Below are 19156 nucleotides of genomic sequence, written 5' to 3'. Positions count from 1 at the left end.
TCACTCAAAAAACTAGATGTAAAGACATTAAAAAGTTATAACTATATTTAAATAAGGAAGAAAGTTGATTGATTAAAAAAAAAAGTATAACTTGGTGAACAACATGGAGCTTATTCTACGAACATAAAGCAAAAAAATTCCACACAATAAAAAAGGTTATTCATTGAAGAACAAAAGAGGAAAATAAGTTCTTACCAGGATGAACAGTAAAAATAGAGAAAGGAGAATGAGTTTTAATGCTAAAAGGAGACCAACAAGTGAAATTAAACCATGGAGAAATGAGTGTGAGATGATGATATACAAATGAAAGCACCCCTGTATTCAAAAAAGAAGAAAAGAAAAGCACCCTAAAATAGAAATAGCGGGAGAAACGTGGGATTCTCCCTCCCAAGATGAAATTTTTTTTTAATAAAAATTAAAAAAGATTTAAAACTGTAGCTCTTTATGAGTTGTCACAATTGCATTGGTTGTGCCTAAAATTTAGGTGTTATGTTTGTTCCTAAGCAAGAGTTTCTCGGACAAGGAATGACAAGCTTTAGATTAATTTGTGATCCACGATAATACCATGAGTCCTCCACACATGCATGATTTTTCCTTCTAACTCAATTCTCTCTTGTCCGGCAGCATCACTCATACCGGTCATCTCTCTCCTGACTCCTTTTTCTCTCTCTTAGATGTGCATCATCCTCAACATTAGAAAACTATCCATTTTTCTATTCCTTTTCATGGGAACAAGGTTGCCTTCATCCAATTATATATGTTTCTTAGCTAAATCAATCTCGAGAAATCAAAATCCCTATAGCAATAAGGTTGTCATCACTGTGACACCGAACCTTCCCTCTCCCAGATTTGTGCATTTTTCGCTCCCAACGGACAACCTGACGTTTTCCCCTTTCTCCACTCTCGCTTCATTCAGCGCGCCGCAATATAGTTTTGACGACAAGCCGGTTAATTGAAAAATTATGTGAAAAGGTACTATGAAGTTTGTAACAATAAAAAAACATAATTTCAAAAAATAAAAAAATAAAAAATAAACATTATGTTGAAACTATAATTTGAATCTTTGTGTTTCTGGTCATCTCTTTCTCCTTTATGATTATCACTTGGATCATTCTGTTTGAAGCACATTCTCTATTTTTTTTTTAAACCCATAATTCAATTTCGTGTTCTTCGTCTTGATATGAAACAACCCAAATCTGGGTTTGGGAAGAAGATTGATTCATGTTTGTATTTGCAGAAAAAGATTTATGTTTAAAATTATGATAATTAAAAAAATTATGATAATTAGAAAAAGATTTATGTTTTCTAACACAATAAATGAATTTTTTATTAATGTATTTTTTTTACGAATTTTTAAAATTTTGATAATTAAATTCAAGGTGGATTAAAAATGCCACGTGGAAACAAGTTAAATATATAAATAAATAAAATTTATTTTTTTATCCTTATATTGAATCGTCTAAATTGATTCGGGGTCAATTTTATCATTAAGTGGTTATAGCCTCCTCCCGATCACACTTGTGGAGATTCAATCTCATTTAGTTGGACACTAGCCATGACTTAAGAAAACTAGTTCCTATTTTTTTTTTTTTTACAATGTTGTCAATGAAAATCAAATCTATGACCTCATGCATATTACGCAAGTCTATTACCACTAGACCAAACATAATGGTTTATAAAACTAGTTGGCAGAATTACACTACAGGTCCTTTATCTTATTTTCCTGTAACACTTTGGTCCTTTATCTTTTTTTTGTAACGTTTTGGTCCTTTATCTCTCAATACGTGAACACTTTGGTCCTTTTCGTCATTTTCGTGCAGAAAAATGATGACGTGTCTATTTTACTACTGACGTGGATTTAATACAGTTTAACACCGTTAGATAAGTAAAAAAAAAAAAAAACACCGTTACAAACAATTTGAGAACGCAGAAGCAGAGAAGCAGAGAAGTGAAAAAGCGAAACAAAGGATTCTTGGGCTTGGTTCCTTGATTTGTTGGTTAATGATCTAGGTGGCCAACGCATCTTCAAAACATTCACTTTCATTTCAGACCAACAAAAGGTACATTGATATTTATCTTACTCTTTTTAAAAAAGTTATAATTTCTATTTTATTGTATGAACATGTTTTTTATTTGTTTATGTTAGGGGCTGTTACCTGCTATGCAAGAGCTTCTTCCTGGAGTTGAACACAGGTTTTGTGTTAGACACCTCTGTGATAACTTCAAAAAAAGGTTTCCTGGAAAAAAGCTTAAAGACTTGATGTGGAAAGCAGCCAATGCAAGCTATGCACAAGCATGGCAAAGAGAGATGAACGAAATCAAAACAAATAATATTGATGCATTCAAGTATTTGTTGAAGATTCCACCCAGACACTGGAGCAAATCTTATTTCACATTTGTACCAATTAGGTCCTTTGTTGCTTACATCTGTACCAATTAGGTCCTTTATTTATTCTATCTGTAACAATTAGGTCCTTTATTTTTCCTATCTGAAACATTTATGTCCTTTAATCATTTTATTGGTAACAGTTTTATCCTTTGTTTCTTTTATCTTTTTCACTTTCATCCTGACACTAGTCATTTAACGCAATCAGAGAAAATGTAATGTTCACTACGAATTGAACAAATTGTCATAACATCAATATTACACAAATTGACATACCTTAAGCATTACACAATTTGAAGTTGGCATAAACCTTTACAATTGACAAAAGTTTATGCAATCTAAAATTTCATCAACACTAAAAGCCACATAAACATTACACAAATTAAAGTTAACAATAAACAAATAAGAATAAGAAGCTTCATATTATTCTTTGTCGATTTTTCATTCTCGTGCATCTTCATTATGGTCTTTTTTAGCGTCGCATTTTCCAGATCTTTCTGTAAACATTCTCCGCATCGTGTTTGATTTTCATGCTCTGACTCTGAGTACCAATCAAAAAATCCACAACCACAATCAACTTCACGACTCTGTGCAAAATCAAATTAACGTTATTCATATGATTCACAACCCATCAACTTGTTTGACAACCCATAAATTAACTAGAATTAAAAAACCCATAAACATAAATTTGGAAAACCATAAACTCACCACAAAGTTTCTACAGCCCCAAAATTTTTTGCCTTTGTTTGGACCTTCTTTGGTTATTATTCGAATCACAGCTTTCACTTGACATAAGCAGTCTGGTGCCAAATCATTCCGAATGAAACTCGTATTGTACCTAGAGTTATTGTAGCTTCTGGAATTCGAAGAACTGGTGCGGATTGAAGCCATTGAGAATTGCAATTTCACCTAATTTCGTTTTAGGGTTCATAAATTGGTTTCCCCCAATTTTATCTGTTTATAGAGTAAGAAAGTGTGACAAGGTGGAATTTCCACGTAGAAACATGTTTATTTAAGTTTTATTGACAACTCAGTAACACACATCAACATCTTCTTAAACGGAAGTGACGAAAAGGACCAAAGTGTTCACGTATTGAGAGATAAAGGACCAAAACGTTACAAAAAAAATATAAAGGACCAAAGTGTTACAGGAAAATAAGATAAAGGACCTGTAGTGTAATTCTGCCAAACTAGTTCCTATGAAAGAGTCTTTCGGTCTCCACTTATTTTACTGATTATGATTAAGAAATTCAAATTTTCTCAATTAGACGTTTCAATCTCATATAATTGGACTAACAATTGTTGGAACAAAATTGATTTAAAAATTGTTGCCCCTAAATCTATTAAGGTTTTGATGATAACAAAGTATTAAATGTATAATTGGAGATACTAAAAATTTATTTTAAGTGTGCAGAACTTAGATACAGGCAAGCTCTGAAGACAACTCAGAAGTTAACTCTCAGAGTCTCTCAAGAATCTCAGAGAATAAGAATCTTCAGAAGTTACATGTATCAGAGGATGAAGACCTCAGAACTTGTCAACTCAGAAGTTAATCAAACTCTGATGTTATCTTGGATTGTGTGAAGATTCGTATTTGAAGGTCAACTCTCTTACCAATGAAGAAAAGGACCTCTCAACCTTGATCAGAACAGCTACTTACATTTTGTCTGTCCATAAGGGAGAACGTGACTCGTCTGACTTCTTAGCTGAATAAGGAAAGTCTTCTCTGCACATGGTCAAAGTTACTGAAACTCTTACTTAGTTTTAGTAACATCCAAACTGCATCAAGACAGATGCATGAAGACAAAAGGTTATCTCCATCAACGGTCATCTTGCAACGACTCTTTCTCAGTAATATATACACTAGAAGAAGTGAATTGCAATATATAAAAACACGCACGAACAATTCCTCATTCACGTATACAAGCTCTCAACCTCTGAATCGAGAATTTCACTCTTTGTCTAAATACTCTGAAGTCTTTGTGTACTCATTGTATTTTATCTTAATGGTTCTCTTAAGAGCATTTGTATTACAATCATTGAACTTTATTTACTTTTGTAAGTTTGAGAAGTCGATCTCTTGCTGTGTGCTTGAGCATTGTGGTGAAGTCTCTTGCTGTGTGCTTGAGCAATTGTAATCTTGTGTGATTATAGTGAAATCCCTTGGAAGTGCAAGGGGACTGGACTACTCTCGTTTTGTGAGAGGAACCAGTATAAATCTGTTGTGTGCTTTTCTCTTTCTCTGATCTTGGTTATTGTTATTGCTCTTATCCGCTGCGAGCTTAGTTAAGTTAAGAACTTTGAAAAAGTTTTAACTTACCTAAAACACAATTCAACCCCCCCTTCTTGTGTTTTCACACCTTCAATTGGTATCTAGAGCTCTGGTCTGTTACTTTCACTTAACAGTGAGACAGTAAAGATCGTGAAAACATCATGTCTGGAGAAGAAAGTACAACTAGAACTGGTACTAGTGGTGCAGGTGAAGGTAGTGGTGGTAGAGCTGCCTTTGGTCATGATTATTTGAATAATGAATCATATAAACATAGTGGCAATAGAAAAGCCCCTGTATTCAATGGTGATGCTTCATTATTTGAATGGTGGAAGGAAAGGCTCTACAGTAACATCACTGTCATTGATCATGAGTTATGGGATTTGGTTGAGCTGGGAGTAACTTTCGAGCACTTGAATGAACATGGAAGGTTATCCATTGAGCATAGAAAGTTACTTACACCAGCTAACCTAAGGCTCTATACTAAGCATCACAGAGTTAAGGATATTGTTGTTGGTGCTATCAGACATGAGGATTATGTCAGGATTGAGAACAAATCTTCTGCTAAATCAATTTTTGATTCTATGTGCGCAACTTATGATGGTAATGAGAAAGTTCAAGAGGCTAAAGCTAGTCTCTTGATAAGGCAGTATGAACTTTTCACCATGGAAAAAGATGAAGATATTGAAACCATGTTCACAAGATTTCATACTCTTGTATCTGGTCTCAAGGTTCTGAAGAGAAGTTACACTACCTATGACCATGTTCAGAAGATTCTGAGAAGTCTTCCTTGAAGGAAAATCGTAGCAAAACAGAGATGTAAAACGCAGCGGAAATTTAAATTTTCCTTCGATGGATCCTTGCGAATGGACATGATCAGGGTTTCGGTTATTACCTTTGAAGAACAAATTCCTCAATTCTGAGTTGATCACAAGCACCGCACGATCGCAGCACCTCTAGCCGGTCCACACGAACAGTTTTCGTTCACCTCTTAGTGCTAGCTGCAAGACGACGGTAGAGGGAGATTTAGTGCGGTTAGGGTTTTAGAGAATTTTAGGGTTTCTCCAAAATTCGGATTATGTGTGTGACCACCAGACTGAATTGCATAAGGCTCTATTTATAGAGCTTCTTATGTTGTCTTCAGGCCAAAGCGGTTATTGGACTTCGCAAGCCCAATAACCTACTGTTACTAATCGCATCCCACTAATAAGTCATACTTATTTCTCCCGTCATTAACTGTCCTTATGTGTGTGACCCTGTAGGTTCCTATGACGTTGGCAATAATATTAATCTCAATATTATAAACAGTGAGCGGTATCTAGCAACACATCACTGCTACCCAAGTCACAAGAATGTCACGTGATCTGACAAACCTTTCCGTGATAAATATCTTGTGTATAATTACCCTTTTTACCCTATGTCTATATTGAACACAAGGCATAGTATGTCACCCTTGCTAAGTTCAATATTGGGCCCATAGACATATCTCCTGTTATGTAGGAGGGGCAAATTCCATCTAGGTCACTCATGTCCCTCAGCATGATTCGTGGAATACCCATCAACCAACTTTATAGTCATCCTGTTACGGATAACGTTTGAATGGCAACAAGGTAATACACTCCTACATCTAGGGTACATAGTGATTTCAGGTCGAAGGGTGGAATACACCACTTATCACTATGAGAATATCTTATGACATTTCATAACACACTATGTAGTATTCTCACGGTGGGTCAATCCGATACAAATGTTACCCTTAACATTTATATCTATGTGAAGACTTGATAACTCTTTATCTATGATCCGTGAGATGTGATCATCAGTCTACCAACATAATAGCCTCTATGCTTTAATGTTATCCCATTTCACTTTAAAGCTTGACTACGGATGCTTTAAGAATAGTGTTCTTATGTTTAATGGATTCTCACGATTAAGTCATACTTAACGTTCCACTTAACGAACTAACTATTCTAGGGACTTTATTATTTTAACACATAAACATAATAAAGAAGAGCCTTTATTTAATAAATGAATTATTCAATACAAGTATCATGCAATCATAAATAATTGGCCTCTAGGGCTTACACCAACAATCTCCCACTAGCACTAGAGTCAATCAGGCATACTCCTAATACCTATGCTCCTAGTATGACCCTCATGCTTCGGCTGAGCAAGAGGTTTTGTAAGTGGGTCAACAGCATTGTCGAGTGTTGGTACTCTGCATATCTTCACATCTCCTCTATAAATTATTTCTCGAATAAGATGATAGCGCCTGAGTATATGTTTGGACTTTTGGTGAGATATAGGCTCCTTAGCTTGTGCGATTGCGCCATTGTTATCACAAAACAGATCAATGGGATCCACAGTGCTAGGGAATATGCCAAGTTCAATAATGAACTTCTTTATCCAAACAGCTTCCTTTGCTGCATTTGATGCGGCAATGTACTCAGCTTCCGTTGTAGGATCAGCAACTGTATCTTGCTTTGAACTCTTCCAGCTCACAGCGCCACCATTTATGCAAAACACAAAGCCAGACTGCGATCTAAATTCATCCCTATCTGTCTGGAAGCTAGCATCAGTGTAACCAATTACATTTAGCTCTTCTTGACCTCCATATATTAGGAATGAGTCCTTAGTCCTTCTTAAGTACTTAAGGATATTCTTGACAACTACCCAATGAGCCTCACCAGGATCAGACTGATATCGGCTCGTTGCACTTATGGCATATGAAACATCTGGACGAGTACATATCATGGCATACATGATAGATCCTATAGCTGATGCATAAGGAATCTTACTCATGCGATCCCTTTCTTCCTTAGACGAAGGGGATTGTGTTTTCGAAAGACACAAGTCATGCTGCATAAGAATGAATCCTTTCTTGAAATCATGCATATTAAAGCGTCTCAGCACTTTATCTATGTATGTACTTTGACTTAAGCCAAGCAGTTTCTGAGATCTATCTCTATAGGCTGCTTCACCCAGATCTTTCATAGAAAAGCAATTCCCTAACTGTAACAGCCCAGGCCCCACCACCTTAGGTGGTCCCGGCACTGCCACCTCACGATCTTCTCTACTCCCCTCACTAGTAGAGTTTTTGCCTTCCGTGGGAATCGAACCACGTACCCTAGGGTTCAAGTATGTGTTCAATCCATTCCCACTTCCAATTGAGCAAGGTGAAGTGGTAAGAAACAAAGCTAGATTGGTTGCTCAAGGGTATAGTCAGCAAGAGGGGATTGACTACACTGAGACTTTTGCACCAATAGCTAGACTTGAAGCAATCAGGTTACTTTTATCTTATGCTGTCAATCATGGAATAACTTTGTATCAAATGGATGTTAAAAGTGCATTCTTAAATGGTTTTATTTCTGAAGAAGTATATGTCAAACAACTTCCTGGTTTTGAAGATATCTCAAACCCAAAACATGTTTTTAGACTTAAGAAATCATTGTGTGGTCTGAAACAAGCTCCAAGAGCTTGGTATGATAGACTCAGTAATTTTCTTCTTGAAAAGGGTTTTGAGAAAGGAAAAGTTGATTGTACACTCTTCAGAAAAACAACCAAAGAAGACATTTTAATCATTCAAATATATGTTGATGACATTATCTTTGGTTCTACTAATGCCTCCTTGTGCAAGAATTTTTCTAAGATAATGCAGGATGAATTTGAAATGAGCATGATGGGAGAATTGAAGTTCTTTCTTGGAATTCAAATTAATCAGAAGAATGAAGGAACATATGTTCATCAAACCAAATACACTAAGGAACTTATGAGGAAGTTCAACTTAGATGATTGCAAGATAATGAACACTCTCATGCACTCAACAACCAACATGAGCAAAATAGAAGATGAAGGAAAAGTAGATCAAAAGGTCTACAGAGGTATGATTGGTTCTTTACTCTATCTGACAGCTTCAAGGCCTGATATTTTATTCAGTGTCTGCTTGTGTGCAAGATTCCAGTCAGATCCTAGAGAATCTCATCTTACTACTGTAAAGAGAATCTTTAGGTATCTGAAAGGAACAACTAATCTTGGATTACTTTCTGTGATGCTGATTATGCTGGAGATAAGATTGAAAGAAAATCCACAAGTGGCAATTGCCACTTTATTGGTGAAAACCTTATCTCCTGGGCTAGTAAAAGACAAACTACCATAGCATTATCAACAGCAGAAGCAGAATACATTTCAACAGCTAAGTGCTGCACACAACTACTCTGGTTGAAATATCAGTTAGAGGATTATCAAGTAAGCAGTCACAATATTCCTTTATATTGTGATAACACTGCAGCCATTCATTTATCTAAAAACCTTATCCTTCACTCTAGAGCCAAACATATTGAAATTAAACATCATTTTATCAGAAACTATGTTCAGAGAGGTATAATAGATATTAAGTTCGTTGATACTGAAAATCAATGGGCTGACATATTTACTAAAGCCTTACCTGTTGAAAGATTTGATTTTATAAAGAAACATCTGAACATGTTTTCAATCTCTGAATAATATTTTTGGCTTCTAAAGTATAAGAGGTTAAATATGTCAGAACTTCTGCATCAGATTATCTGAAGGCAAAAGCTTTGAAGTATTTACCTCTGATAGGATCTTTTCAACTCAGAGGCTCTGACCTATCTAAGTGGAAAACGTTTAACATTCACTGCTTAACTGTTGTCCACTAAGATGGCAGTTACTAAATAATTTTTTACACGTGGCCTGTGCCTGTCAGGTAATGGGTGGTTTATGATGAATTTTGATATTCAAACTTTTGTCAAATAAGCGTAACTTCCCAAATTTGCCATTTTTATGTTACGTTTGTGCATTTAAATAAACTTTCACTATATACTTGCACAATTTTCACTCTCACAACCTACACTTTCATCTCTCTCTAAACCTTCAACAAAAATTTCTTTCTCTCTTGTTAGCTTCAACCCAACCCTAAACCTCAACATGTCCACTTCAATGAATCCTCTTGGTATTCCTCCATATTTAAGAAAGAATCTAGATTACACCGGTAATGAAATGGAATTTCAAGAATCTTTGCTTACGCTGGTCTCGGAGAAGATGGTTGATTTTGAAGGATTGAAAGCTAATAACTTTGATGTGGAACCATACTTCGCTAAACAAGGATGGAAGAGATATTTTGATATGCTGAACGGTCCAATTTATCCTGATCTTCTTAAGCATTTCTGGATGAAAGCTAAGCTTTTCACGAAGTATGAAGCGAAACAAGAAGAACTACAAGCTATTGAGAAGAATCCTAGTCTGAAAGGTAAATCTAGGAAAGAAATGGGTCTCATTGAATTCACTGGTACTCAGATTAGGTCAAACGTCTGTGGTTTGAATCTAATCTACTCTAAGGAACCCTTCAACGAGCTGCTGGGTTTAGATGACAAAGGTCTGATTCTGGATGCATTTGAGAAGGATACAAGGTACAGGGATGATCTCCTTCACATGATGTTTTTGGATATCTCTCAGAAGGGTAAAGTCAAAGGAATGACGAACGAATGCAGAGTTCTGTTCAAGATTATCATATCATCTATCTGTCCTAGAATAGGTGGTACTGATACAATCTCCTGGACGCATCGTCATCTCATTTACTTCATTCTGATTGAGAAGAAGGTTAATCTGGGAGATTACCTGTTTGAAAGGATTTGTGAAGCTATTCATTTCAGCAAGACTCAGAGGAGAACCTATATTGTTCATCCTAGACTTCTGTCTGAGTTGTTCTTTCAGTGCATGATTTTAAAGCTGATTAAGAAATACAATCCTGAACTTGTTGCTAATGAAATTAGACCAGAAGTTTTGTCTGCTAACTTCTTGACCAAGATGCACATCATCAACACCAATGTAGTTCAACCTCAGCAAGACTTTCAAGTTTGCACTAGTGATCCCTTTTATATGGATAATTATCTAATCATCTCAGAACTTGATTATGAAGAAGTTATTCAGAACTACTTGGAATAACTCAGAAAAGAAGGTCATGAAGTGACAAGGGAAATGGTGCCTCCTAAACCAACTACTGATCTTCACAGTTTGAGGAGAAGAGGATCAAAAAGGAAGGTTGAGACTCAGAAGGTAGAAAGCCAGCCAAATCTTCTGAAGCAGAAGGTTACACTACAACAAAAATAGGTGTTTAATAGCATTTTTTAAACTTTTAACATCGGTTAAAAACGCTATTACTGATACCGCTATTATAGGTCTGGGTGCCTATAATAGCGTTTTAAAAGCGCTATCAGATGTGCACCTTTAATAGCGGGTTTACAAAAAAGCGTTGTAGTATGTACCCCCGCGCAAAGAAACAGGCTTATCGAGACGGCTTTCGATAGCACTTTTTTATAAAAGCGTTGTTATATATTATTTATAATAGCGCCCGCGTTTATAAAACGCTATTATAATTCCTTGTCTGGACCAACTTGTAATAGCGCCCCTTTATAAAACGCTATTGTATGTCCTTCCTTTTTTTTTTTTGACTAATCATGTCCCTTTTATTAAAATTGGTCTTTTTTTACAATAAATTGCATTTTTTTTTGTTTGACAACTTGCTCTTGAACTTTTAAAATAGTACCAATATATATATATATATATATATATATATATATATATATATATATATATATATATATAGACTTTCAAAACATATATTATTAATGTAAAAAACAAAAATAGTGATGTACCACACAAGGCAAACTCTAATAAAATAAAAACTCTTGTAATACATTCATTTCATAAACAATACGAAGCCGACTACGAGACAAATCCGAATTGAATAGTACACACACAAAGACCACTACAAAAGAGATATTGTCAAACTTTGGCCATACTTTCTTATGAGAAAATCAATGACAAATTTTAGTACAAACACAAAGACCAATACAAAAGATATTGTCAAACTCTAGCCCTACTTTCTTCTACGACTTATCACTTGATGAGAACCACCCACTTCATTGAAAAAGGAAGGCCTCAAACTACCTGTATAATAAAACATAGTCATTGTATATAATAAATGTACAAGAAATCAAGTACATAGGCATTTGCTTGATAATGCATCCTTTGGTGCATCAGCATGCTCATAATTCATTCTAGTGTTTCAATAGCCCATTTACAAATAATCTTTTTTAGAGGAAAAATAGTATTATGACCTTGGGGACATTATGATTATCCTCATTACTCTAAAATTTTAGTGTCACATGTCCAAATTCCTAATTGAACCTACATAACATACCTTAGCTAAACAACTATGGCATCACTGACATGGCCCCAGTCTGACTTGTTGTTTACCTGAACATTTAGAAAGCAAGAGAACCAAAATGTTATGAATTAAGACTTGTCAATAGGAGAGAGTTCATACAATGCCAAATATGCTATCTTTGTTGAAAATTGTTCATATTGAACAAAAATATACTGGTACTATAATAAAAGGCAAAATATGAAACTTGCTAGTTGAAACTTGGAACATAATACCACGAAACAATATAAATTTAAGTAATTAAAACTTGTATACGAATGATTTACAAGGTCATGATGAATGTATCTTTCACAAGTCATTCAAAATAATAGAAGAACAAAATAAGCATACCAAACTTCTAATATTATGCAGGACTAGTAATCTGGAACTTCAGAAAAATAGAGAAAAGGACACTAATATATAGTGTTTTGAGTTAAAACTTACCTAAGAGTGGCAGATCCATTCCCAATGTGTGATTTGAGGCATACCTATTATCTTCCTGAATCATTTACAATTGCAGATACATACAAGTTTTACCATAAAATAAGTTACATGTGCAAAGTAAGCTTGGTAGCTTGGTACCTGTATGATTTTTTTAAAGACGTGGTAAATATCACCAGTATATGATCTCCTCACATATGAAAGAACTGAAAAATAAGAATAAAACACTGAGAACTAGCAAAACAAAATGAAACTAGTATTGAAGAACTTCAACATTTACACTTCACAGTTATAATTTTAAATTCATTACTAGTTTCACAATTCACACTTGAATCTACACTAAACAGAACTCAAACGACTTACACATAGGCATACAATTATGCACCACAATAGCATTTTCAACAAACAAATATCCTACACTAAATACACACACACACACTACAAGAAAACATGTTATTCTTGACCAAACTTATTGAGGGCTAAAGGCCCTCAGTAATGTATTTGTGAGTTATTGAAGGCTCCCAGCCGTCAATAATGTATAATGGCCGTCAGTAATGCATCTTGGAGGACGTAAAAATTCAAAACGGTCAAAATGAGCATTTGTGGCGGTCAAGGGCCGTCGGTAATGCTTCTTGAAAGACGGAAAAGGTGTGACACATTACGACGGCTGCAGGCCGTCAGTAATGAATGGACCGTTTGACAATTGTGACGGTCAGGGGCCGTCAGTAACGCATCTTGAAGGAAGGAAAAGTGGGAGCATTTACGACGGCTTCAGGCCGTGAGTAATGCATGACCGTTGGACATTTATGGCGGTCAGGGGCCGTCAGTAATGTTTGAATTATACGAAAATTAAATTTTTGACCGTTGGAAACAACATTAACTCACTTCTCCTATTTATAATTCTTCAACAAATTCATTCTACACTTCACTTCATTTTTACATTTCCATTCTCTCTCTAAATTTTCTCTAACTTCTCTCTTAAATTTCATATTTTTAACTCTCATATTTTCATCCAAAAAGTGGTAAGTGTTTGTGTCTTAAAATTTTTACAAAGTTAAAATTTGTTGTTTACCATTTTTATTAGCAAGTCTTATTCTCGTGGTCGTGGGTTAGGAGCGGAGTTCGTGGGTTAGGAGCGCGCCAAGTAAGAATCTACTCGGCACTCAAGTAAGTAACGTAATTTTAATTTATAATACTTAGTGATAGTTTTTTTTTACCGTATACTTAGTAATAGTTATTAATTAATACTTTGTAATTTGTTACTAATATTTTCTTATCACTAAGTATAAAAATTATTGTTTTTGTAAAAAAAATTAAAAAAATATATTTAATTTTGTTTATTTCGAAAACAGTAATATTTTTTTTTAAATAAGTATTTTTTTTTCAAAAAAACAGTATATTTATATTCTTTTTTTTAAAAACGAAATTTTAAAAAAATTCTTTTTAAAAAAGAAAAATTTTAACAGTTTGTGTATTTTTAAAAAAGTAATGTAATTTTCATATCTCCATCCAAAAAGTGGTAAGTGTTTGTGTTTTACTTTTAAAGTTAAAATTTTTGTTTTGTTATTTAAATGAATATGTTCTAATATTTGTTGTTTACCATTTTTATTAGCAAGTCTTATTCTCGTGGTCATCGGAGGTCGTGGGTTAGGAGCGGAGTTCGTGGGTTAGGAGCGCGCCAAGTAAGAATCTACTCGGCACCCAAGTAAGTAACGTAATTTTAATTTATAATACTTAGTGATAGTTTTTTTTTACCGTATACTTAGTAATAGTTATTAATTAATACTTTGTAATTTGTTACTAATATTTTCTTATCACTAAGTATAAAAATTATTGTTTTTGTAAAAAAAATTAAAAAAATATATTTAATTTTGTTTATTTCGAAAACAGTAATTTTTTTTTTAAATAAGTATTTTTTTTTTCAAAAAAACAGTATATTTATATTCTTTTTTTTAAAAAACGAAATTTTTAAAAAATTCTTTTTAAAAAAGAAAAATTTTAACAGTTTGTGTATTTTTAAAAAAGTAATGTAATTTTCATATCTCCATCCAAAAAGTGGTAAGTGTTTGTGTTTTACTTTTAAAGTTAAAATTTTTGCTTTGTTATTTAAATGTATATGTTCTAATATTTGTTGTTTACCATTTTTATTAGCAAATTCTCGTGGTCATCGGAGGTCGTGGGTTAGGAGCGGAGTTTGTGGTTAGAAGCGCGCCAAGTAAGACTCTACCCGGCACCCAAGTAAGTAATATATGTAATTTTAATTTATAATACTTAGTGATAGTTTTTTTTACCGTACACTTAGTAATAGTTATTTATTAGTACTTGGTAATTTGTTACTAACATTTTATTATTACTATGTATTTAAAAAAAGAAAAAAATTATATTTAAAAAAATTATAATATATATGTTAAAAGTCGGTAGTTTTGTCAACTAAAAAACTTAGTATTTTTTAGATTTAATAAACCATAAACTTTAAAAATAAAATGTTAAAAGTTTATAATTTGCGTCAAAAAATAAAAATAAAAAGTTAGTATTCTTTGAAATCATAAAACACAACTATAAATATATGTTATTGTTGAGTAGACATATATATGTCCAAAATACTTTTGAAAAATAAAGTAATAAATTTAATACATTGATCTAATTATATATTAATTAAACTACGCAGATATGGATTTTACCAATCGTAATTGGATGTACGATAGACATAATCCTGGAAAGAGGGGACGGGTTAAAGAGAAATTTAAAATAGGGGTCGAAATGTTTATCAATACAGTAAAATATAATGACATTGTGATATGTGAAGGGGGAATTAGATGTCCGTGTGTACTTTGTCGATGTACAAGAATACGTAGCGAAGATGAAATTAGGTCTCATTTATAAAAGGGATTCCAACCTAATTATTGGGTTTGGTCAAGTCATGGCGAGGGATGTTCCACGATTGTTCTCGTGAATCAAAATCGTGCTTCAAGCAGTGTTTTTCAGCCCGTTGTTGTTCCCGAATATTATCATCAACATTATGATCCGTTTAATGAGATGGACAATATGATAACTAATGCCCTTGGGTTTAATACGTCGATTTATGTGCCAAATGATGTCGACGACCCTGCTGATGATGAATATGACGCTGATGTTAACGGTGTGTATTAGACTTTTGGGTATCAAGTCTGAATGTCTTGTTTCAGAATACACCATGGACTTGATAACGAAACTGATGTTGGATATAACAATAGACCGCCCTCTTGATTTGCCAAAAAATTATTATGAAGCAAGACAATTGGTTGCAAAGTTAGGACTCGGAGCGAAGAGAATTGACTGTTGTGTTAACGGGTGTATGTTGTACTATAGCAACGAATTTGGTGTAGCTGACGGTGCATTACTTGAATGTAAATTTTGTCAAGAACCAAGATATCGTGTAACAAGAAATTCACAGTCAGTCTGAAGGAAGCCAATCCCAAGAAAGGCGATGTTCTATTTACCCATAATACCAAGGTTACAAAGGTTGTATGCATCGATGCAAACTGCCAGTAAAATGACATGGCATCATGAAAACTATGAAAGGAGAAAAATGTCAGGTGAGTTGCGACATCCTTCTGATGGAATGGCTTGGAAGCATTTTGATCAAGTTTATCCCGAATTTGCTTCGGAGCCACGGAATGTCCGACTTGGGTTATGCTCAGATGGATTTACACCATATACTCAAGTATCAGCCACTCCATATTCATGTTGGCCTGTTCTGATTACCCCGTACAATCTTCTTCCTGACATGTGCATGTCAAAACCTTACATGTTTTTAGCCGCTGTAATACCAGACCCATCTAGTCCAACTGTTGGTATTGATATCTATTTACAACCTTTGATTGATGATTTGAAGAGATTGTGGAACGGTGTTGCGACGTATGATATCAATCAAAAACGAAATTTCAATATGAGAGGAGCTTTGATGTGGACCATTAATGATTTTCCTGCATATGGGATGTTGTCTGGATGGGGGACACATGGTAAACTAGGATGTCCTATTTGCATGATGGACACCAAAGCGTTTTGGTTACACAACGGTGGGAAGGCTACTTGGTTTGACTGTCATCGTCGGTTCTTGCCTACTGATCATTCGTTTAGAAGAAATAAAAATGCTTTTGTTCATGGTGAGACCGAGACTCGTGATCCACCAGATTATTTGACATCCCGACAAGTCTGGAACAAAGTGAAAGATATTCCAAAGGTTGAGGTTGTAGGTGGTGTTGCCTCTAAACCGCGTGGTTATGGACAAACGCACAACTGGACAAAAAGAAGTATCTTTTGGGATCTGCCGTATTGGAAAGACAACCTTTTACGTCACAACCTTGATGTTATGCATATTGAGAAAAATGTGTTTGAAAATATATTTAACACTGTCATGAATGTCAAAGGAAAAACGAAAGATAATGACAACGCGAGGAGAGACATAGGGTTGTATTGCAAACGTAACGAACTGTTGTTGTTGGAGACATCTAACGGCAAACTTCTTAAACCTCGTGCAAACTATACTTTATCTCCTGACGAAGCAAAATCTGTTTGTCGATGGGTAAAAGAAGTGAAGATGTCGGACGGTTATTCGTCGAATTTGGCGAGATGCGCTGATGTTGACCACGGAAGGATGCGTGGGATGAAAAGTCATGATTGTCATGTTTTTTTCCAGACTTTACTTCCGATTGCATTTAGTTCTTTACCCCAACATGTATTGAATCCGCTTATTGAAATCAGTCAATTTTTCAAGAATTTGTGTTCGACAACGCTAAGAGAGGCTGATCTCATCAAGATGGAAAATGACATTCCACTGATCTTGTGTAAGTTGGAGAGAATATTTCCTCCTGCCTTGTTTGATTCTATGGAGCATGTTGTGGTACATCTTGCATATGAGGCTAGACTTGGTGGGCCGGTTCAATATAGATGGATGTACCCGTTCGAAAGGTTCATGGGTTATGCAAAACGTGCCGTGAAAAACAAAGCTAGGGTCGAAGGCTCAATTTGTGCAACATACTTACACCGCGAAACAATTTACTATTGTTCGCATTACTTCAAAGACACGTTGTCATCAAGCCATATTCGCAATGAAACTGAAACATCTCGGCCTGTGAGAATTCACCCATTAAACATGTCAATATTCAGCTTGCCTGGTCGTAATGGTGGTGGTGAGAAAGTGTTGTATCCTGGTGACAAAGTTCTATATTCGGCGCATGTTCACTTGCTGATTAATTGCAATGAAGTCGAGCCCTATTTACAGTGAGTATATTTAATTAATTAATAAATAATTATTTATTCCAATTAAGTTCACTTATAACTAACGATATTTAATAACTTAGGATGTTTTTAACACAACATACTTCTGCTCAAATCAATTCGCAATTTCCTGCATGGTTCAAAGAATACATGTACCAACAAACACCCGCAACTCGTATCATACAACACTTGAGAAACTTATCTGATGGCCCAAAGTCAATCGTTAAACAATGGCACACCTACTTTGTCAATGGTTACAGATTTGAGACACACAGTTGGAGTGAAGGAAAAACAACAGTAAACAGTGGAGTGTGTATGAAAGGTGTGACTGAAAATGGTGAAGGAGATTTTTACGGTGTTATTGAGAATATATTTGAATTCGAATACAATTACCTTGATTACAAGAAAACAGTCGTGTTGTTTTACTGTAAATGGTTTGATCCTTCAAATAGAGGTACCAGATATGATTCAAAGACTAATACCGTGGACATAAAAATGAACAAACATTATCCATTGTATGATCCGTTTGCTATGGCTCATAACGTCAGACAAGTTCACTATGTCCCTTATCCATCGACTACGAGGGATAAGCGAGGTTGGTGTGCCGCAATAACATCAAAACCAAGGGGTCTGATTGAAAAAAATGAGATAGATGAACGTGAAGATGAACCATATCAGGAAGATAAGATGTCCAATGTTGATGATGTCATTGCAGTTGAAACTTTTAATCAACTTTGTGTACAAGAAGAAGCCGAAGAAGTACCTTCTGATGGTGATGTTGATGAAGAGGACGTCGAAGCTAATGGTGATGATGAAGGCAGTGATGATGAAGATGTATCAGATTGGGATGACAATTAATTTTATAATATAGTTACTCGCGTTGTAATAATATTAATCGTTGTACTTGAATATTTGTTTTTGGTTGCATTTGTTTATCGTTTAATGATGATGAATTATAAAACAATATATATATATATATATATATATATATATATATATATATATATATATATATATATATATATATATATATATATATATATATTTGTCATATATTTCTTTATTATAGATGAATCCAGATGAAGAAAATTTCGATGATGACAATGTTGATGATGACATTGATGATATTCCACCACCACCGGGCGTCGGACGCGGAGGACGTAGACGTGCTTTACCCCGTCGCGTTGTTCGGAATCGATACTTGGAGGGTATGCCCAAGTCTCGAACTGTAGATGGTGTGAAAGAGGAGTACGACTCCTACAACGACGATGATAACCACGAGGATGAGGAAATTGCCGAAATTGCACTTCTAGCTCCTCAACATGAATTGTTGGTTGACCGGTATGATAGACTCATCATGCCATATACCACCACAGAGTAAGTTAATTATTATTAAGAATTTGTGTTTAATAAATTAATTGGATATATATGATTATTATTCTTAACTAATATATATATATATATATATATATATATATATATATATATATATATATATATATATATATATATATATATATATATATATATATATATATATATATATATATATATATATTGTTTTAATTCATTTTTGTGC

At 34.4% G+C, this 19156-nt stretch overlaps 1 long non-coding RNA gene across 1 annotated transcript; it reads right to left on the bottom strand.

Moving 5' to 3' along the window:
- Positions 1-11364: 11364 nt before the first annotated feature.
- LOC123909068 lies at positions 11365-13042 on the bottom strand. Its single transcript, XR_006809811.1, has 3 exons — positions 12322-13042; positions 11875-11930; positions 11365-11621 (listed from the first exon to the last, which is right to left on the bottom strand). It is a non-coding gene; the product is annotated as an uncharacterized LOC123909068 (long non-coding RNA).
- Between the last annotated feature and the right edge of the window lie 6114 nt (positions 13043-19156).

Source organism: Trifolium pratense, linkage group LG2 (genome assembly GCF_020283565.1).
Source record: "Trifolium pratense cultivar HEN17-A07 linkage group LG2, ARS_RC_1.1, whole genome shotgun sequence".
In the NCBI taxonomy this organism is placed as follows: domain Eukaryota; kingdom Viridiplantae; phylum Streptophyta; class Magnoliopsida; order Fabales; family Fabaceae; genus Trifolium; species Trifolium pratense.
Note: the sequence above shows the minus strand (reverse complement) of the source record. Positions and strands in the feature narration are given on the sequence as shown.